General features: G+C 47.2%; 1 protein-coding gene across 4 annotated transcripts in view; it reads right to left on the bottom strand.

Annotated features, from left to right (window-relative positions):
* The window catches only part of GRB2 (growth factor receptor bound protein 2), a 97,744-nt gene extending 85,710 nt beyond the window's left edge, over positions 1 to 12,034 (bottom strand). For 3 of the 4 annotated variants that reach the window (XM_040330761.1, XM_040330763.1, XM_040330764.1), the window contains exon 1: positions 11,937 to 12,033. The gene's annotated coding sequence lies outside the window, so the exon portion shown is untranslated. Of the gene's footprint in view, positions 1 to 11,936 lie in introns of all 4 variants that reach the window. The other variant, XM_040330762.1, reaches the window with a different exon arrangement.
* Between the last annotated feature and the right edge of the window lie 6,851 nt (positions 12,035 to 18,885).

Below are 18,885 nucleotides of genomic sequence, written 5' to 3'. Positions count from 1 at the left end.
GTATCTCAGATACGTTACGCCGCTGTAAATTTGAGCGCAAGTTCTGTATTCAGAAAGAACTTGCGCCCTTAGTTACGGCGGCGTAACGTATGTGTTGCGGCGTAAGGCCGCCTAATTCAAATGGGGATGTTGGAGGCGTGTTGTATTTAAATTTTACTTGACCTCGCGTTTATTACGTTTTTTTTGAACGGCGCATGCGCCGTCCGTAAAATATCCCAGTGTGCATTGCTCTAAAGTACACCGCAAGCACGAATTGGATTCGACGTGACCGTAAATGACGTACAGCCCTATTCGCGAACGACTTACGCAAACGACGTAAAATTTCAAAACGCGGCGCGGGAACGACGGCCATACTTAACATTAGCTACGCCTCACATAGCAGGGGTAACTATACGCCGAAAAAAGCATTAACGCAAACGACGTAAAAAATTGCGCCGGCCGAACGTACGTTTCTGAATCGCCGTATCTACCTAATTAGCATATTCCTCGCGTAAACATACGGAAGTGTCACCTAGCGGCCAGCCTGAAAATGCAGCCTAAGATACGACGGTGTAAGACACTTACACCTGTCGGATCTTAGGGATATCTATGCGTAACTGATTCTCTGAATCAGGCGCATAGATACGACCGACCGCACTCAGAGATACGCCGTCGTATCTCCTATCTGAATCCGGCCCAGTGAGGTTGGATGCTGCCTCCTAAGCTCACCAACATGCCAGGAATGCATGCAAAGAGTCTAGAGATCCCATGTAAAAGGGGCACTTACAGCTAAATATTACCTTTAAACAAAAATATTCCTCCTAAACCACTTGCGCTTCGAAAGATTTTACCCCCAGGCCATTTTTTGCTATTCGCACTGCACTATTGGTAATTGTGCAGTCATGCAACGCTGTACCCAAACAAAATTTATATCACTTTTTTCACACAAATAGAGGTTTCTTTTGGTGGTATTTGATCACCACTGGGTTTTTTTATTTATTTTTTTGCAATATACTGTATTTATTGGCGTATAGCACTCACTTTTTTTACCCTGAAAATAGAGGGTAAACTGTGCCTGAGTGTTATGTGGAAAGTTTTTTCCTGAAACTTCCCTCTTAAAGTTAGGGTGCGTGTTATACGCCGATAAATACGGTAAATGGAAAAAAGACAAAACATCTTAAAAAACAATCAATCTTTTTTTCCTTTCTGCCATAAAACATATATAATAAAAAACAATCTAAATGTACCTATAAATTTTGCCCAGAATGTATTTCGCTACATGTTTTTTGATAAAAAAAAAATCCTAAGTGTATATTGATTTGTTTTCATGAGAGTTAGAAAACAAACTATGGTACTGGAATTACATTTTTTTTAATACTACTAACGGCGGCGATCAGTGACTTTAACCACTTAAAGCGGGGGTTCACCCTTAGAGGGCACTTTTCCCCCTTAGATTCCTGCTCGTTTTTACTAGGGGAATCGGCTATTTATTTTAAAATATGTGCAGTACTTACCCGTTTACGAGATGCATCCTCTCCGCCGCTTCCGGGTATGGGCTTCGGGAATGGGCGTTCCTTCTTGATTGACCGTCTTCCGAGAGGCTTCCGACGGTCGCATCCATCGCGTCACGATTTTCCGAAAGAAGCCGAACGTCGGTGCGCAGGCGCAGTATAGAGCCGCACCGACGTTCGGCTTCTTTCGGCTACGAGTGACGCGACGGATGCGACCGTCGGAAGCCTCTCGGAAGGCTGTCACTCAAGAAGGAACGCCCGCTCCCGAAGACCCATACCCGGAAGCGACGGAAGAAGATGCAGCTCGAAAACGGGTAAGTACTGCTCATATTTTAATACAAATAGCCAATTCCCCTAGACCGAACGAGCAGGAAGCTAAGGGGAGAAATTTTTTTTTTTTTTTAAATGGGTGAACTCCCGCTTTAAGGACCTTGCCTGTTTTTCAGACTTGGTGTTTACAAGATTAAAACAGTTTTTTTTGCTAGAAAATTACTTTAAACCCCCAAACATTATATATATTTTTTTTTTAACACCCTAGAGAATAAAATGGCAGCCGTTTCAATACTTTTTGTCACACCGTATTTGCGCAGCGGTCTTACAAGCGCACTTTTTTTTTGGGAAGAAAACCCTTTTTTTAAATAAAAAAATAAGACAACAGTAAAGTTAGCCCAATTTTTTTTACATTGTGAAAGATAATGTTACGCCGAGTAAAATGATACCCAACATGTCACTCTTCAAAATTGCGCCCGCTTGTGGAATGGTGTCAAACTTTTACCCATTAAAATCTCCTTAGGCGTAGTTTAAAAAATTCTAAAGGTTGCATCTTTTGAGCTAGAGGAGGTCTAGGGCTAGAATTATTGCTCTCGCTCTAACGATCGCGGTGATTCCTCACTTGTGTGGTTTGAACAGCGTTTTCATATGTGGGCGCTACTCACGTATGCGATTGCTTCTGCACGCGAGCATGTCGGGACGGGGCGCTTTAAAAAAAAAAAAATGTTTTGTTTTCTTATTTATTTTTACACAAAAATAAATAAAAAAATGGGTCACTTTTATTCCTATTACAAGGAATGTAAATATCCCTTGTAATAGAAAAAAGCATGACAGGTCCTCTTAAATATGAGATCTGGGGTCAAAAAGACCTCAGATCTCATATTTAGACTAAAATGCAAAAAAAAAAAAAAATTGTCATTTGAAAAAAATTACAACAAGATAATATGCCTTTAAGAAGCATGGGCGGAAGTGATGTTTTGACGTCGCTTACGCCCTGCTAGGCTATGGAGACGGGTGGGGGCCATCTTGCCCTCACTCGTATCCCAGCCGAGCAGGACCCGAATGCATCCGTCGCTGCCGACGGCTCTGGTAAGCGGCGGAGGGCGTGGGAGAGCGGTGGGAGGGGCCCCCTTTCCCACCGTCGATAACAGTGATCTTGTGGCGAATCCACCGCGGAGACCACCGTCATCGTTTAAAGGACCGCTCACAGGAAAGATGGATATCTCGGTTGTGGCAGCGGCTGTTGCAGTTACCTAAATATTTTCTCCTTATAGTTAGTTACAGAGGTAAATGATAGCCTATTTTATTTGGTTTTACCACTTGTTCAGAAATAGTCAATACTTTGGGCACGGGTGCACTTCACTACAGGAAGTGAGGCGACACCTCTAATGGGGACACAGACAGCCAAATACAAGTGTAAAATGCGAAGAATGTCTGGGTCCCCACTGAGGATACTACCAAGACATGGGTATCAGACAGAAGTCACTGGTTATACTGGCTAAGTGAAATTCCTTGCGTGCTGGAAATGTGTGGTAGACTGCTGGTACAGGAAATATTTCCTACAAGAAACAGAAGCTGCACTTGCTGACATTGCATGTGGCAAAGATGAAAACAGAAGTTTGGCCATACTTCTCTTGTGGGTCACAGAAATGCACTTAGTCAGCTGATAGCGGGCAATATAATGGGGCAGAGCCGCTCCAAGCTCAGGAAGCATCCTGACAATATTGGGGTGTTCATGCGATCGCCCAGTTCTCCATCCTACAACAGGCATGCTGCAGCATGGAGGGGACCCCATGTCGTTTTTTTGGGGGGCCTTTTAATCCCAAACTTCTCCTTTATTCACATGGATGTTATGCTGGTCCTCAAGCTTCAAACATTATGAATTAATAAGGGCTTGTTTACACGGGTTGTAAAAACAGATGCAGTATTTTTACAGCCTCCGGAATGCCCTCCTTAAAGCAGAGCTCCACCCAAAAGAGAAAGCTCCGCTTGTTTGCTTCCCCCACCCCTTCCCTCCACTGGAACATTTGGCACCTTTTAGGGCGAAAGGGGGATCGGATACCCGTCAAAAACAGGTACTCGCTCCCACTTCCAGATAAGATTACCGCATTTGTTGTGCGGCGATCTTTGCCATTTCCGGCCCCTCCTCCCCCCCCCCCCCCGCGCTGCCTTCTGGGAGACACACAGGTCCCAGAAAACAGTGGGAACATTCAGAAAGTGCAGCGTGATTTGCCAAGCGCAGCAGTAAACAGGCAGTGAAGCCACAAGGCTTCACTGCCTGTTTCCCTTAGTGAAGATACCGGCGCCCCGGAGCTGATGGACAGATCGTCTCAGGGTGCCAACATCGCGGGATACCTGGACATGCAAGTGTCTTTATATTAAAAGTCAGAAGCTACAGTATTTTTAGCTGCTGACTTTTATTTATTTTTTCCCCTCAGGCTGGAAATCCTCTTTAAAAAGGAATTGTAAAGTCTCAGGGTTTTTCACTTAATGCATTCTAAGCAGTAAGGTGAAAACCCTTCTTTGCTGCAGCCCCCCACCTCTTTCTTACCTGAACGCATCCGTTTCAGCAATGTGCACAAGCCCAGCAGCTTGAGCCGCTGTCTCTGTCCTCATTGGATAAATTGATAGCAGCAGGAGCCATTGGCTCCTGCTGCTGTCATTCAAATCCAGTGACACGGAGCAGGGCCAAGTCCCAGTGTTTGTGTCAATAGACGCAGCAGTGGGACTTTGGAGCCCACCCACACAGGTGCCCCCATGGAAAGCGGCTCTCTGTGGGGGTAGGAGCCAGGAGTGCCAGTGGGGCACCCCAGAAGAGGAGGTGTGGGGCCTCTCTGTGCAAAACCCTTGCACAGAGCATGCAAGTATGACATGTTTGTTATTTTCATTTTAAAAAAAATGGAACCTTTACAACCAGCCAAAGGGGGTTGTGCACATGGTGTGCCTGCAAGGGTTTGCAACTGCCCTAAAAAATAAACCTTCTGTTGGGTTCAGCGGGCAGTACTCATCCAAGTGAATAGCGGCTGTGCCGCAACCACATGCAAAGCACATTGTTGTGGTTTGGTGGTGTGACATTTACGGTGTTAAAACAGGCAGGACTTCTCAGCCGGCAGAACACAATGGTTATTGCTGGTGCTGGCAGTAATCGCATGTAAAAAATTCAACAGGCTGGTTATACCCAAGCCAATCGATGGATCAACTTGAGTAGGATCAGCATACCCATAGATGGACCCGATCTCACCATGTAAATAGATACCAAACGTGTCATGCTTTAAACTTGCGCACGCAATTGGAATTGTGATTTGCTATACAGCGCTGCTGTAATTTAACTGACAATTGTGCGATCATGCAATACTGTACACAAATTAAATTTAGACCATATTTTTCACACAAAGAGGAACTTCCTTTTGGTAGTATTTGATCACCACTGGGCTTTTTCTTTTTTTCTTGCGCAATAAGCAAAAAAAAAAAAAAAAAAGAGCGTAAATTTTGAGAAAAAAAACAATGATTGTTACTTTTTGCTACAAAACATATCCCAATAAATAAATAAAAATTCCTCATAAATTTTGGGCAAAATGTATTCTGCATGTCTTTGGCAAAAAAATAAAATCCCAATAAGTATATATTGCGTGAAAATTGTTTACACCACAGATCTCTCTTCTATCCCTCGCTCCGACGATCGGTGGGTCCCAGCCAAGAATCATTGGCATGCGCCACCTACCCAGAAATGCAGAAAGGCCTGGTGCAGACAGTGAATTGGCTGATAAAAGCCCAGGCGCCAGGACACAATTTCCGGCATTTGTTGCGCCCTGAACTACATACATTAAAATTATTCATAGGCAGTGCTTTAAAAGCTTTTACATGTTACCAGTTACACAGGAGGGCTGGTGCTAGAATTATTGGTCTCAGCATACTTTATATGTGTGGTTCAAATTTCTGTCTACGTATACGTGCGGGAACATCCCTTGTGATAGCATGGGCCATGACAGGTCCACTAAGAGATCTGGGTTATTAGTAGAGGTCGACCGATATGTGTTTTACTCTGGCCGATGCCGATATTTGGAAATCGGGGCGGCCGATGGCCGATATGTATTGCCGATTTTGCGGCCGATTTTTTTTTTCCCTTTATCTCAAAAAACCTAGGGTGGAGAGGTGGGGAGGAGATAATTGTTTAGGTTGGAGAGGTGGGGTGCAGCCTATCAGTATCCATAAGTTCCACATCAGTGCCCACCAGTGCCACCTCATTATTGCAGACTATCAGTGCCCACCAGTGCCACCTCACCAGTGCATATGACATCAGTGCCAACCAGTGCATATCACATCAGTGCCCACCAGTGCATATCACATCAGTGCCAACCAGTGCATATCACATCAGTGCCCACCAGTGCATATCACATCAGTGCCCACCAGTGCATATCACATCAGTGCCAACCAGTGCATATCACATCAGTGCCCACCAGTGCATATCACATCAGTGCCCACCAGTGCATAGCACATCAGTGCCCACCAGTACAGCCCAATGTTATTCATTGCCACCTAATCAATGCCCACCAGCGGAGCGCTCCAGGCTCCGTTCCATCTCCTAGCCCAGCACAAAAAAGTTCCATTTGTCCCTGGCCCTGACGTGCTGCCCCGCCTCTGCCTACAATCTCCAGAATGCAGAGCGGGCCGGTAACAGCCAATCGGCGGCCGCCGCTGCCGACATCCTCCACTCTGAAAAAAAACGTCCCCTGACGTGCTGCGTGCCCTGCCTCTACCTACAAACCCCAGAATGCAGCGCGGGCCAGCAGTTACCGGCCCACGCTGCATTCTGGGGTTTGTAGGCAGAGGCAATGGCACGCAGCACGTCAGGGGACATTTTTTTACAGTGGAGGATGTCGGCAGCGGCGGCCGCCGATTGGCTGTTACCGGCTGCCGACTTCCTAAACTAAAAATAGAAAAAAAAAGTCAGTGGCGGGTGATCGAGCGAGCAAGCGGGCGGGCAGGCGGACAGATAATCGGCCTATTTTTGATAATAATCGGCCGATGCCGATATCTTCAAAAAGGCAAAATATTGGCCGATATATCGGTCGACCTCTAGTTATTAGACCACAAATCTCTCCTCTGCCCTCCAGAGCACCTGATCAAACAGAGATCGGTTGGATCAAATGCTGTAGAAGCCAGTAACAGCTTGTAAATAAACAAGCTGAAATCGGAACTGACTAAATCATATGTTGTTTCCGGCTTCTGATGGCAGAGAAGAGTGACAGGAACTTGTGGTCCCTTCCACTCTTCTAAGTGAATGTGATCTGAGTGGTCTTCATCAGTGCTGGGCTCCCTGATAGGATGGGTAACCCCAGTAAAGGCAGCGCAGGAAGGACCCCCCTTCTACCACCTGTGAAAGTGATTGAGCGGCTGTATAGCTGCTCGGATCACTTTTACCAAATCGGCTGCTGAAAAGTACAATACTATCAACAATAATATCACGGTTGTAACTTCAACCATAATCCTGGTCCAACCACTTTAACCTGAGGCCGTGCGCCCCCGCCGCGCGATCGCGACGGCCGGTAATTGAGGCCGCGGCTTTGTGAAGTGCCAAGCTTCCTTTTGTGACCTGCGCCATCTGGTGGTGACTGTTGGCATTACAAGTAAAACAGCATGTGTAATGTGTAATTTTTCACTGCCATCTCCTTCCCTCTAATTAGAACCCCCAAACATTATATATATTTTTTATTCTAACCCCCTAGCGAATAAAATGGCGATCGTTGCAATACTTTCTGTCACGCCGTATTTGCGCAGCGGCCTTACAAGCGCACTTTTTTGGGGAAAAAATACAAGTTTTTTAATTAAAAAATAAGACAACAGTAAAGTAATGTTACGCCGAGTAAATTGATACCCAACATGTCACGCTTCAAAATTGCGTCTGCTCGTGGAATGCCGACAAACTTTTACCCTTTAAAATCTCCATAGGCGACGTTTAAAAAATTCTACAGTTACAGAGGAGGTCTGGGCCTAGAATTATTGCTCTCGCTCTAACGATCGCGGCGATACCTCACATGTGTGGTTTGAATACCGTTTACATATGCGGGCGCTACTCACGTATGTGTTCGCTTCTGAGCGCGAGCTTGTCGGGACGGGGCGCATTTTCTGGCTCATAACTTTTTTAGCTGGCTCCTAGATTCCATGCAAATTTATCAAACCCTGCCTTGATCATTGCCCCCACCAGAGATACAGAGGGTTTCTCATTAGCTGTATAATATTTTCTCTCTCTCTCTCCTTCCCCATCTGCTACAATCAAGCTCATGTAGGAAAGAGAGGGGAGGGGTGAAGGAGCTAGGCCATCACAGACCATAATTAGACACTCCCAGAAGAGGCGGTGGCTATGACATGGCAGCAATTGACTCTTCCTGGAGTAGTCAAACTGTTCAACACATTACAAGTAAAAAAAAAAAAAAAAAAAAGAAACAATCTTCTGTACTTTCACCTGCATTTTCTTTAAACACATTCTAAGCTATGGATCTAAAACAAGTAGACAGATCTGGAAAGTCAGCTTCTCAAATTATTGATGCCGTCGGATCGACATGCCTGAGAGACAAATACCATTTAAGGGAGGTTAAGCAATTGCTGCTCGGGTGTTTATAATGACAGGTTTCCTCTGTCAGACCTATCCGTCCAACATTTTCAATTAGTAAACCTTCCAAAAAGATCGCCATCTACTGCTGCTTCTGAATAAACCCCTTATACCCAAAATAAAGAGAAAAAAAAAAAATAGGCTACACTTTAAACATTTTTACAGGTTACCAGTTTAAAGTTAAAGCGGAGGTCCACCCATTTTTTTTTTTTTTTTAAAGCCAGCAGCTACAAATACGGCAGCTGCTGAATTTTAAAAAAATAGACACTTACCTGTCCAGCACGCCTGTGATGTCAGCAGACGAGGCTAAGCAATCGCTCGTGCCTCGGCTGTTCCGGCCGCCATCCTCGGTGAGGGAATCAGGTCTTGAAGCCTTGTGGCTTCACTGTCCGATTCCCTACTGCGCATGTGCGAGGATCGCGGCACACCGTCACTGGTCCCCGCTCTCTCCAGGGAACAGTGTTTCCCAGAAGATAGTGAGGGTGTGACATCACGAGGCTGGACTCCCCGCAGGAGTCAGAACCCGGAAGTGGTGCAAATACCTGTCTCAGACAGGTATCTGTCCCCCCTCCCCACTTTTTGTGTGAACCTCCGCTTTAAAGAGGAGGTCTTGTGCAGGTGAGGTACGTTCGTGACGGACCCCTGATGAAGTCACGTGACGCAACGCATCTAGACGTGACCGGAAGTGACTTGCGACCGGATTTTTCGTGACTCGCGTTTTTAAACTTATGCCTGTAAGCAGTTTTCGTTTTTTTAAATAAATTCTCTATTTTAACGTACTTCACGATGGGAGCTTCTATTCTTCCGTTTCCTCCCTGCTGATCCCTGCATTCCATGGCGAGCCTCCATTTTGTTGGAGACCAGAAGTTACACTGTAGATACCAGGACGCCGCAGCATCTAGGATCCATCAAGTTTGGCTGCAGTTACTTCATGCTTTAGACCTACAAGGGGGAGGTAAGCGCTCTGTGAGCCCACCATCTAAGAAGACCTACCTGTGAAACATTTGTGTGTTGCATTTGGCAGCACTGGCTTGACTGCTATTGGACACTTATTACTCTGTGTTTTTTCACAGATTGTTTTAGTTGTTAGTACTTATAAAGTTTTAGTACTCATTTAGGTTTGACCACTTTATGCATATTCCTCCACGGTTTGTATTCGTTTTGGCACGGTTGTGTCACTTATATATCTTTTATTAGATTCGGTATAATAATACTTTTTTGTTCACAATTTAGTGCATTTAGGATTGCGCTCATCACCTGCTCTTCTTGTTTCAATTTATTTGTTAGTGTTTGTACGCATTTAGATTTGAGCAGCACCCTATGTGATTGAACACATTTCCTAGTTTTGATTTCTCTTTATTCATTTTGGCTTGCGCAAAAGACACCATTTTATTTGATACCTCACCTATGGTTCGAACACTGTGTACATATGCAGACGCAACCTATGAGGGGATGGGAGGGTTTTAAAAAAATATATATATATATTTTTTTATTATTAATTTATACTCTTTAATTACTATTTTTTAAACACTTTGATTCTTATTACAGGAAATGTAAAGATCCCCTGTAATAGGAATAAGGCATGACCAGTCCTCTTTATGGAGACATCTGGGGTCAGTAAGACCCCCTCTACCTTGAAAGCATGAGATAAAAAAAAACTGTCAGTGTCTACATCTGCCATCGAGGGAAGTGACTTCATGACATCGCATCTGGCCTTTCAGGGTCATACAGATGGCTGGTCCCTGGACATCTTTATGGTAATCTAGCCCCCCTGCCTGTAAGAGCAATCCAGCGGCTGAATAGCTGCTAGGGCAGCTTTTACATTACAGGGAATTGCCAGCTCAAAACAAAGATATCTGAATGAAGCCTGCAGGCATCATTCAGACATCGCCACTTCAACCTAGGGATGTGGTTAAAACTTTTTTTACAGCATGTTTCCCGCAAATGTCACTCCACCATTGTGTTCACACATCACAGACATGGGTGCATGGCTCATTTTCATTGTGATCACCACCAGATATGTCAGGGGCGGTGCAGAAGGTGTGGCCAGAACAAATACAGTTGCTGTGCTGTGGCTTACCGTTGTCAGCCTACAAAAGCAAGCCTACTGCACAGTGCCATTACAAGCCACTGAGAGCCTGAGCCAGCCGCTCCCGCCCCCCTCAGCGCTCCAGTAAGCGCACATGGGGGGGGGTACAGAGCAGACATCGGTACACGACAGTCACCAGCTCTTTGCTCCTGGAGCTCTGAGAACTTAGCGATCAGCAGTGTTTGATCGCTCAGTTCGCAGTCTTCGAGAGATTCATGCTGCATCCAAATAGGCAAGCATGATAATAAAATTTTTTAAAAAATGTAATTCCCATACTTCTCTTTTAAGGTCAACAGAGGCTGCCTACGGTTTCCGCTGCCAATATAAATGGAGAGGGGGAGCCGATTATTGGGCAACTGGACGTAGAAAGGGGGGCTGTGATGTATAGGAGACCCTGGTATAAAAGGGGGGCTGTGATATATAGGGGACCCTGGTATAAAAGGGGGGCTGTGATATATAGGGGACCCTAGTATAAAAGGGGGGATGTGATGTATAGGGGACCCTGGTATAAAAGGGGGACTGTGATGTATAGGGGAACCTGGTATAAAGGGGGGGGATGTGATGTATAGGGGACCCTGGTATAAAAGGGGGGCTGTGATGTATAGGGGACCCTGGTATAAAAGGGGGACTGTGATGTATAGGGGACCCTGGTATAAAAGGGGGCTGTGATGTATAGGGGAACCTGGTATAAAAGGGGGCTGTGATGTATAGGGGACCCTGGTATAAAAGGGGGCTGTGATGTATAGGGGACCCTGGTATAAAAGGGGGGCTGTGATGTATAGGGGACCCTGGTGTATAGTGGACACTGATGTATGTGGGACCCTGGATAAAAGGGGACTGTGATGTATAGGGGAACCTGGTATAAAAGGGGGACTGTGATGTATAAGGGACCCCGATGCAGCACTCCTACAGATCCCTGGTGTAAAAGGATGTAGACCCTGCTACTTTCCTGATCAGAACACAGAGAGTGAAGCAGGTGATTATAATGACACACACCCTCCCATTCAGGAGTCAGTGTGCACAGGACATGGGGAAACACACAGCGATATTGTCATAGTAACACAAGACAGGACTCCGCTACAAATAGTGATCTAATAATCCTTGGACTATACATTGATCACTGATTATATTTTTGGGATCAGACTTTGTAGGGCAAAGCCCTGGTCCCTCCCTGTATTGTGTCTTAGTGATTGATCAATGTCCATCCTCCATAGATGACTAGGACAGTGTGATGGAGGCCAGTCACTGACACCGTACAATGTATGTGCTCTGATCATCTCTCCCCAATAGGGAACATCTGCCCCCATCACACACCCTCCCTCCCTCCAACTCCACCCAACAGATGTTCTCCAGACTGACACACCACCGCCGTGCCTACTCAGCACTTCCTCCTCCGCCATGGTACCCCCCAATTCTCCTCACCCTCACCACCCACAACTACCAACCCCGGGAGGTACCGTCCCGCTACCGGCCTTACCGTTCTCCGCGGAGCCGCCTCTCCCTTCTCTTCTTTCTGCCCGCTTCCGCTCCGCCCCGGGGCAGATCCTCCCGCGAGACTTCCGGGGCGACGTCAGATCCCGCGGCCGTAGCAGCGTATGGCGTCATTGCGTTAGGGGTCGGGGAATGAAGCCGATGTGCGGCCATGTTATGTGTGGGCAAGATTGGCACTTCGTATATAGACCCTGATCTCCGTCCATTCATCACACCATTATCTATTATGGGTGTGAGGGAAATATGTAATCTACAATGTTATGCTCAATCCCTGAACTTCATTTATCACATTGTCACATAAGAACACACAAGGGATGTAAATGAGACAGGCCTCTAAGATAAGGTGACCAGACATTCCCAGTTTCAGGGGACAGTCCCCTGATTGAGGACACTGTCCCCGGACCAAGTCTGTCCCTGGTTTTGTCCCCAGATTGGATTTAATAGGGGGCAGGGGTAATTTCAAAGACAATCAGTGCAGAATTAAAATAAAAACTAGTGAAGAACTACAGGTCCCAGGACGTACCGGTAAAAACCATGGAGGGGGGGTCACAATTTTTTTTTTATAAAAAGTTATCTTTTTTTAGGAAGATAACTTTTTGACGGCAGGACCATGGATACATCCACAGTCCTGTGAGGTGAGGAGACACGGATATGTGTTCCCAGTACTACAGAGGAACAGACATGGGTCTCCTCCCCTTGTGAGTCCCCTCCCCCTACAGATAAAATCACTCACTAGGCAACATATTTAACCCCCTGGTGTGAACCCCTTCCCTGCCAGTCACATTTAGACAGTAATGAGTGCAGTTTTATAGCATGTTTTTTTATAGCGCAAAAAAATAAATGATCCAATAGCACTAAAAGAAAGGTGTATTTGGGTGTAAAAAAAGGAGGTGAATTTTGTTTGTGAGCCACGTGGCCCGAGCGTGCGAATTGTTGTTGTGCGTATTTTTGTTGTGAAAAGGTGTGATTTAGTAGTATTTTGTGGAAGTATTGTGAATTTGGGCAAAAAAAAAAAAAAGGGTAGATTTGAGGTTTAAAATGGGGGAGAGATGGCCACGTCAAGTGACGCTGGGCCCCATGGACCGTCCGGGGGTTGAACCCAGAGTGTGGCGCATGGAGGGCAGGCACCATACCGCAGAACCATAACCTCTCCAAGAATATGACAGTGCTCCGGGTAATTATGACATGTTATTCTACAGCGAGTCTGTTTTATGTATACATAGTAGGGTGAGCAGACATCCCCAGTTTCAGGGGACAGTCCCCTGATTGAGGACACTGTCCCCGGACCAAGTCTGTCCCTGGTTTTGTCCCCAGATTGGATTTAATAGGGGGCAGGGGTAATTTCAAAGACAATCAGTGCAGAATTAAAATAAAAACTAGTGAAGAACTACAGGTCCCAGGACGTACCGGTAAAAACCATGGAGGGGGGGGGGGGGGTCACAATTTTTTTTTTATAAAAAGTTATCTTTTTTTAGGAAGGGGGGGGGGGTGTCCCTGAATGGCAGTTTGTAAATGTGGTCACCCTAGTCATATGACGCGAACAGGATAACAGAGACGGCGAGGGGCGCGCAGTGTGGCGAACGGAGGTGCGGTGTGTTACTCCAATCGTGGTATGGAGCCTCTGACAGAGGCTTCTTACCACATGATCAGCTGTGACCAATCACAGCTGATCATCGCGTGAACCAGGAAGTGCCATTTACCGGCTTTCCTCCGTTTACGCTGACAGGGAGAGTTGATCTGCGGCTCTCCCTTTTAGGGGGGGGGGGGGGTCTGTGTTGATAATCAGGACATTGATTATCAGCACAGCAGGCCTAGGGTGACCACGTGTCCCGGATTGCCCGGGACAGTCCCGCATTCTGCAGGTCTGTCCCGGGCACCTTCACTCTGGGACAATACAGTGTCCCGGAATGAAACTGACACAGGTCCCAGCATCAACCCCTCAGAGCTTAAGATGTAACACCCCCCCAAACTAGTGAAGAACTACAGGTCCCAGCATAGATCTGTGAAATCTATGGGGTCACACCCTTAGATCTCATGGGTTCATGCTGGGAGATTCAAAATTGAGGGGGATGGGGGTCACATCTTTAGATATCATCGGTTCATGCTGGGATTTATAGTCCTTTACTTTAGGGGGGTGTGACCTCCCCAAAGTTAAGGACTACAGGTTCCAGCATGACCCCCCCCCCCCAGAGCTGAAGATGTGAGACCCCCTGCCCCCCAAAGAGTGAAGAACTACAGGTCCCAGCATACACCTGTGAAATCTATGAGATCACACCCTTAGATCTCAGGGGTTTCATGCTGGGTGTTGTAGTCCTTCAAATTGGGGGGGGGGGGGGTCACATCTTTGTATTTTAGGAGTTCATGCTGGGACTCGTAATCCTTCACTTTTGGGGGGAATGTGACCCCCAAAAGTGAAGGACTACAGGTCCCACCATGAACCCCTCAGAGCTGAAGATGCGACCCCCCCCAACTAGTGAAGAACTACAGGTCCCAGGATGAACCGGTAAAAACCATGGGGGGGGGGGGGGTCACAATGTTTTTTTATAAAAGGTTATCTTTTTTTTAGAAAGGGGGGGGGTGTCCCTGTATGGCAGTTTGGAAATGTGGTCACCCTAACTATAAGTCATGGATACAAACATGTGGAAAAGGCCTCTGAAAAACCCATCTACGCTTGCACCGACACCAGACCTTGCTGGCCCTCTGAAAAGTGATCGCTCTTCAGAGGGCAGGTGACAGGTAGATAGGAGACAAAGAAAGGCGATTGCAGAAAAATTACCCTGTGGTCCATGGAGTATGCCCCCCCCCCTTCTTTTTTTTTTTGTCGACATGTCACCACCTCTTTTAGGCACTTTCCTACCCGCCCATTGTCATATGACGTCCACAGATGGCATCTCCCTGGGCTTCCCGGCCGCCTGGGGGGGTGGGCGCGGCATCGCTCTGGACCCGGTGTCCGGCGGGCGCGATGTCCGCCGGGCACCCACCTGCCATTGCCCACAATGACGGCAGGACCATGGATACATCCACAGTCCTGTGAGGTGAGGAGACACGGATATGTGTTCCCAGTACTACAGAGGAACAGACATGGGTCTCCTCCCCTTGTGAGTCCCCTCCCCCTACAGATAAAATCACTCACTAGGCAACATATTTAACCCCCTGGTGTGAACCCCTTCCCTGCCAGTCACATTTAGACAGTAATGAGTGCAGTTTTATAGCATGTTTTTTTATAGCGCAAAAAAATAAATGATCCAATAGCACTAAAAGAAAGGTGTATTTGGGTGTAAAAAAAGGAGGTGAATTTTGTTTGTGAGCCACGTGGCCCGAGCGTGCGAATTGTTGTTGTGCGTATTTTTGTTGTGAAAAGGTGTGATTTAGTAGTATTTTGTGGAAGTATTGTGAATTTGGGCAAAAAAAAAAAAAAGGGTAGATTTGAGGTTTAAAATGGGGGAGAGATGGCCACGTCAAGTGACGCTGGGCCCCATGGACCGTCCGGGGGTTGAACCCAGAGTGTGGCGCATGGAGGGCAGGCACCATACCGCAGAACCATAACCTCTCCAAGAATATGACAGTGCTCCGGGTAATTATGACATGTTATTCTACAGCGAGTCTGTTTTATGTATACATAGTAGGGTGAGCAGACATCCCCAGTTTCAGGGGACAGTCCCCTGATTGAGGACACTGTCCCCGGACCAAGTCTGTCCCTGGTTTTGTCCCCAGATTGGATTTAATAGGGGGCAGGGGTAATTTCAAAGACAATCAGTGCAGAATTAAAATAAAAACTAGTGAAGAACTACAGGTCCCAGGACGTACCGGTAAAAACCATGGAGGGGGGGTCACAATTTTTTTTTTATAAAAAGTTATCTTTTTTTAGGAAGGGGGGGTGTCCCTGAATGGCAGTTTGTAAATGTGGTCACCCTAGTCATATGACGCGAACAGGATAACAGAGACGGCGAGGGGCGCGCAGTGTGGCGAACGGAGGTGCGGTGTGTTACTCCAATCGTGGTATGGAGCCTCTGACAGAGGCTTCTTACCACATGATCAGCTGTGACCAATCACAGCTGATCATCGCGTGAACCAGGAAGTGCCATTTACCGGCTTTCCTCCGTTTACGCTGACAGGGAGAGTTGATCTGCGGCTCTCCCTTTTAGGGGGGGGGGGGGGTCTGTGTTGATAATCAGGACATTGATTATCAGCACAGCAGGCCTAGGGTGACCACGTGTCCCGGATTGCCCGGGACAGTCCCGCATTCTGCAGGTCTGTCCCGGGCACCTTCACTCTGGGACAATACAGTGTCCCGGAATGAAACTGACACAGGTCCCAGCATCAACCCCTCAGAGCTTAAGATGTAACACCCCCCCAAACTAGTGAAGAACTACAGGTCCCAGCATAGATCTGTGAAATCTATGGGGTCACACCCTTAGATCTCATGGGTTCATGCTGGGAGATTCAAAATTTAGGGGGATGGGGGTCACATCTTTAGATATCATCGGTTCATGCTGGGATTTATAGTCCTTTACTTTAGGGGGGTGTGACCTCCCCAAAGTTAAGGACTACAGGTTCCAGCATGACCCCCCCCCCCCCCCAGCTGAAGATGTGAGACCCCCTGCCCCCCAAAGAGTGAAGAACTACAGGTCCCAGCATACACCTGTGAAATCTATGAGATCACACCCTTAGATCTCAGGGGTTTCATGCTGGGTGTTGTAGTCCTTCAAATTGGGGGGGGGGGGGTCACATCTTTGTATTTTAGGAGTTCATGCTGGGACTCGTAATCCTTCACTTTTGGGGGGAATGTGACCCCCAAAAGTGAAGGACTACAGGTCCCACCATGAACCCCTCAGAGCTGAAGATGCGACCCCCCCAACTAGTGAAGAACTACAGGTCCCAGGATGAACCGGTAAAAACCATGGGGGGGGGGGGGGCACAATGTTTTTTTATAAAAGGTTATCTTTTTTTTAGAAAGGGGGGGGGGGTGTCCCTGTATGGCAGTTTGGAAATGTGGTCACCCTAACTATAAGTCATGGATACAAACATGTGGAAAAGGCCTCTGAAAAACCCATCTACGCTTGCACCGACACCAGACCTTGCTGGCCCTCTGAAAAGTGATCGCTCTTCAGAGGGCAGGTGACAGGTAGATAGGAGACAAAGAAAGGCGATTGCAGAAAAATTACCCTGTGGTCCATGGAGTATGCCCCCCCCCCCTTCTTTTTTTTTTTGTCGACATGTCACCACCTCTTTTAGGCACTTTCCTACCCGCCCATTGTCATATGACGTCCACAGATGGCATCTCCCTGGGCTTCCCGGCCGCCTGGGGGGGTGGGCGCGGCATCGCTCGGGACCCGGTGTCCGGCGGGCGCGATGTCCGCCGGGCACCCACCTGCCATTGCCCACAATGACGGCAGGACCATGGATACATCCACAGTCCTGTGAGGTGAGGAGACACGGATATGTGTTCCCAGTACTACAGAGGAACAGACATGGGTCTCCTCCCCTTGTGAGTCCCCTCCCCCTACAGATAAAATCACTCACTAGGCAACATATTTAACCCCCTGGTGTGAACCCCTTCCCTGCCAGTCACATTTAGACAGTAATGAGTGCAGTTTTATAGCATGTTTTTTTATAGCGCAAAAAAATAAATGATCCAATAGCACTAAAAGAAAGGTGTATTTGGGTGTAAAAAAAGGAGGTGAATTTTGTTTGTGAGCCACGTGGCCCGAGCGTGCGAATTGTTGTTGTGCGTATTTTTGTTGTGAAAAGGTGTGATTTAGTAGTATTTTGTGGAAGTATTGTGAATTTGGGCAAAAAAAAAAAAAAGGGTAGATTTGAGGTTTAAAATGGGGGAGAGATGGCCACGTCAAGTGACGCTGGGCCCCATGGACCGTCCGGGGGTTGAACCCAGAGTGTGGCGCATGGAGGGCAGGCACCATACCGCAGAACCATAACCTCTCCAAGAATATGACAGTGCTCCGGGTAATTATGACATGTTATTCTACAGCGAGTCTGTTTTATGTATACATAGTAGGGTGAGCAGACATCCCCAGTTTCAGGGGACAGTCCCCTGATTGAGGACACTGTCCCCGGACCAAGTCTGTCCCTGGTTTTGTCCCCAGATTGGATTTAATAGGGGGCAGGGGTAATTTCAAAGACAATCAGTGCAGAATTAAAATAAAAACTAGTGAAGAACTACAGGTCCCAGGATGTACCGGTAAAAACCATGGAGGGGGGGGGGGGGTCACAATTTTTTTTTTATAAAAAGTTATCTTTTTTTAGGAAGGGGGGGGGGGTGTCCCTGAATGGCAGTTTGTAAATGTGGTCACCCTAGTCATATGACGCGAACAGGATAACAGAGACGGCGAGGGGCGCGCAGTGTGGCGAACGGAGGTGCGGTGTGTTACTCCAATCGTGGTATGGAGCCTCTGACAGAGGCTTCTTACCACATGATCAGCTGTGACCAATCACAGCTGATCATCGCGTGAACCAGGAAGTGCCATTTACCGGCTTTCCTCCGTTTACGCTGACAGGGAGAGTTGATCTGCGGCTCTCCCTTTTAGGGGGGGGGGGGGGGGTCTGTGTTGATAATCAGGACATTGATTATCAGCACAGCAGGCCTAGGGTGACCACGTGTCCCGGATTGCCCGGGACAGTCCCGCATTCTGCAGGTCTGTCCCGGGCACCTTCACTCTGGGACAATACAGTGTCCCGGAATGAAACTGACACAGGTCCCAGCATCAACCCCTCAGAGCTTAAGATGTAACACCCCCCCAAACTAGTGAAGAACTACAGGTCCCAGCATAGATCTGTGAAATCTATGGGGTCACACCCTTAGATCTCATGGGTTCATGCTGGGAGATTCAAAATTTAGGGGGATGGGGGTCACATCTTTAGATATCATCGGTTCATGCTGGGATTTATAGTCCTTTACTTTAGGGGGGTGTGACCTC

The sequence above is a fragment of the Rana temporaria genome, chromosome 12 (assembly GCF_905171775.1).
Source record: "Rana temporaria chromosome 12, aRanTem1.1, whole genome shotgun sequence".
Classification (NCBI taxonomy): Eukaryota; Metazoa; Chordata; class Amphibia; order Anura; family Ranidae; genus Rana; species Rana temporaria.
This window is presented reverse-complemented; position numbering and strand designations above follow the sequence as displayed.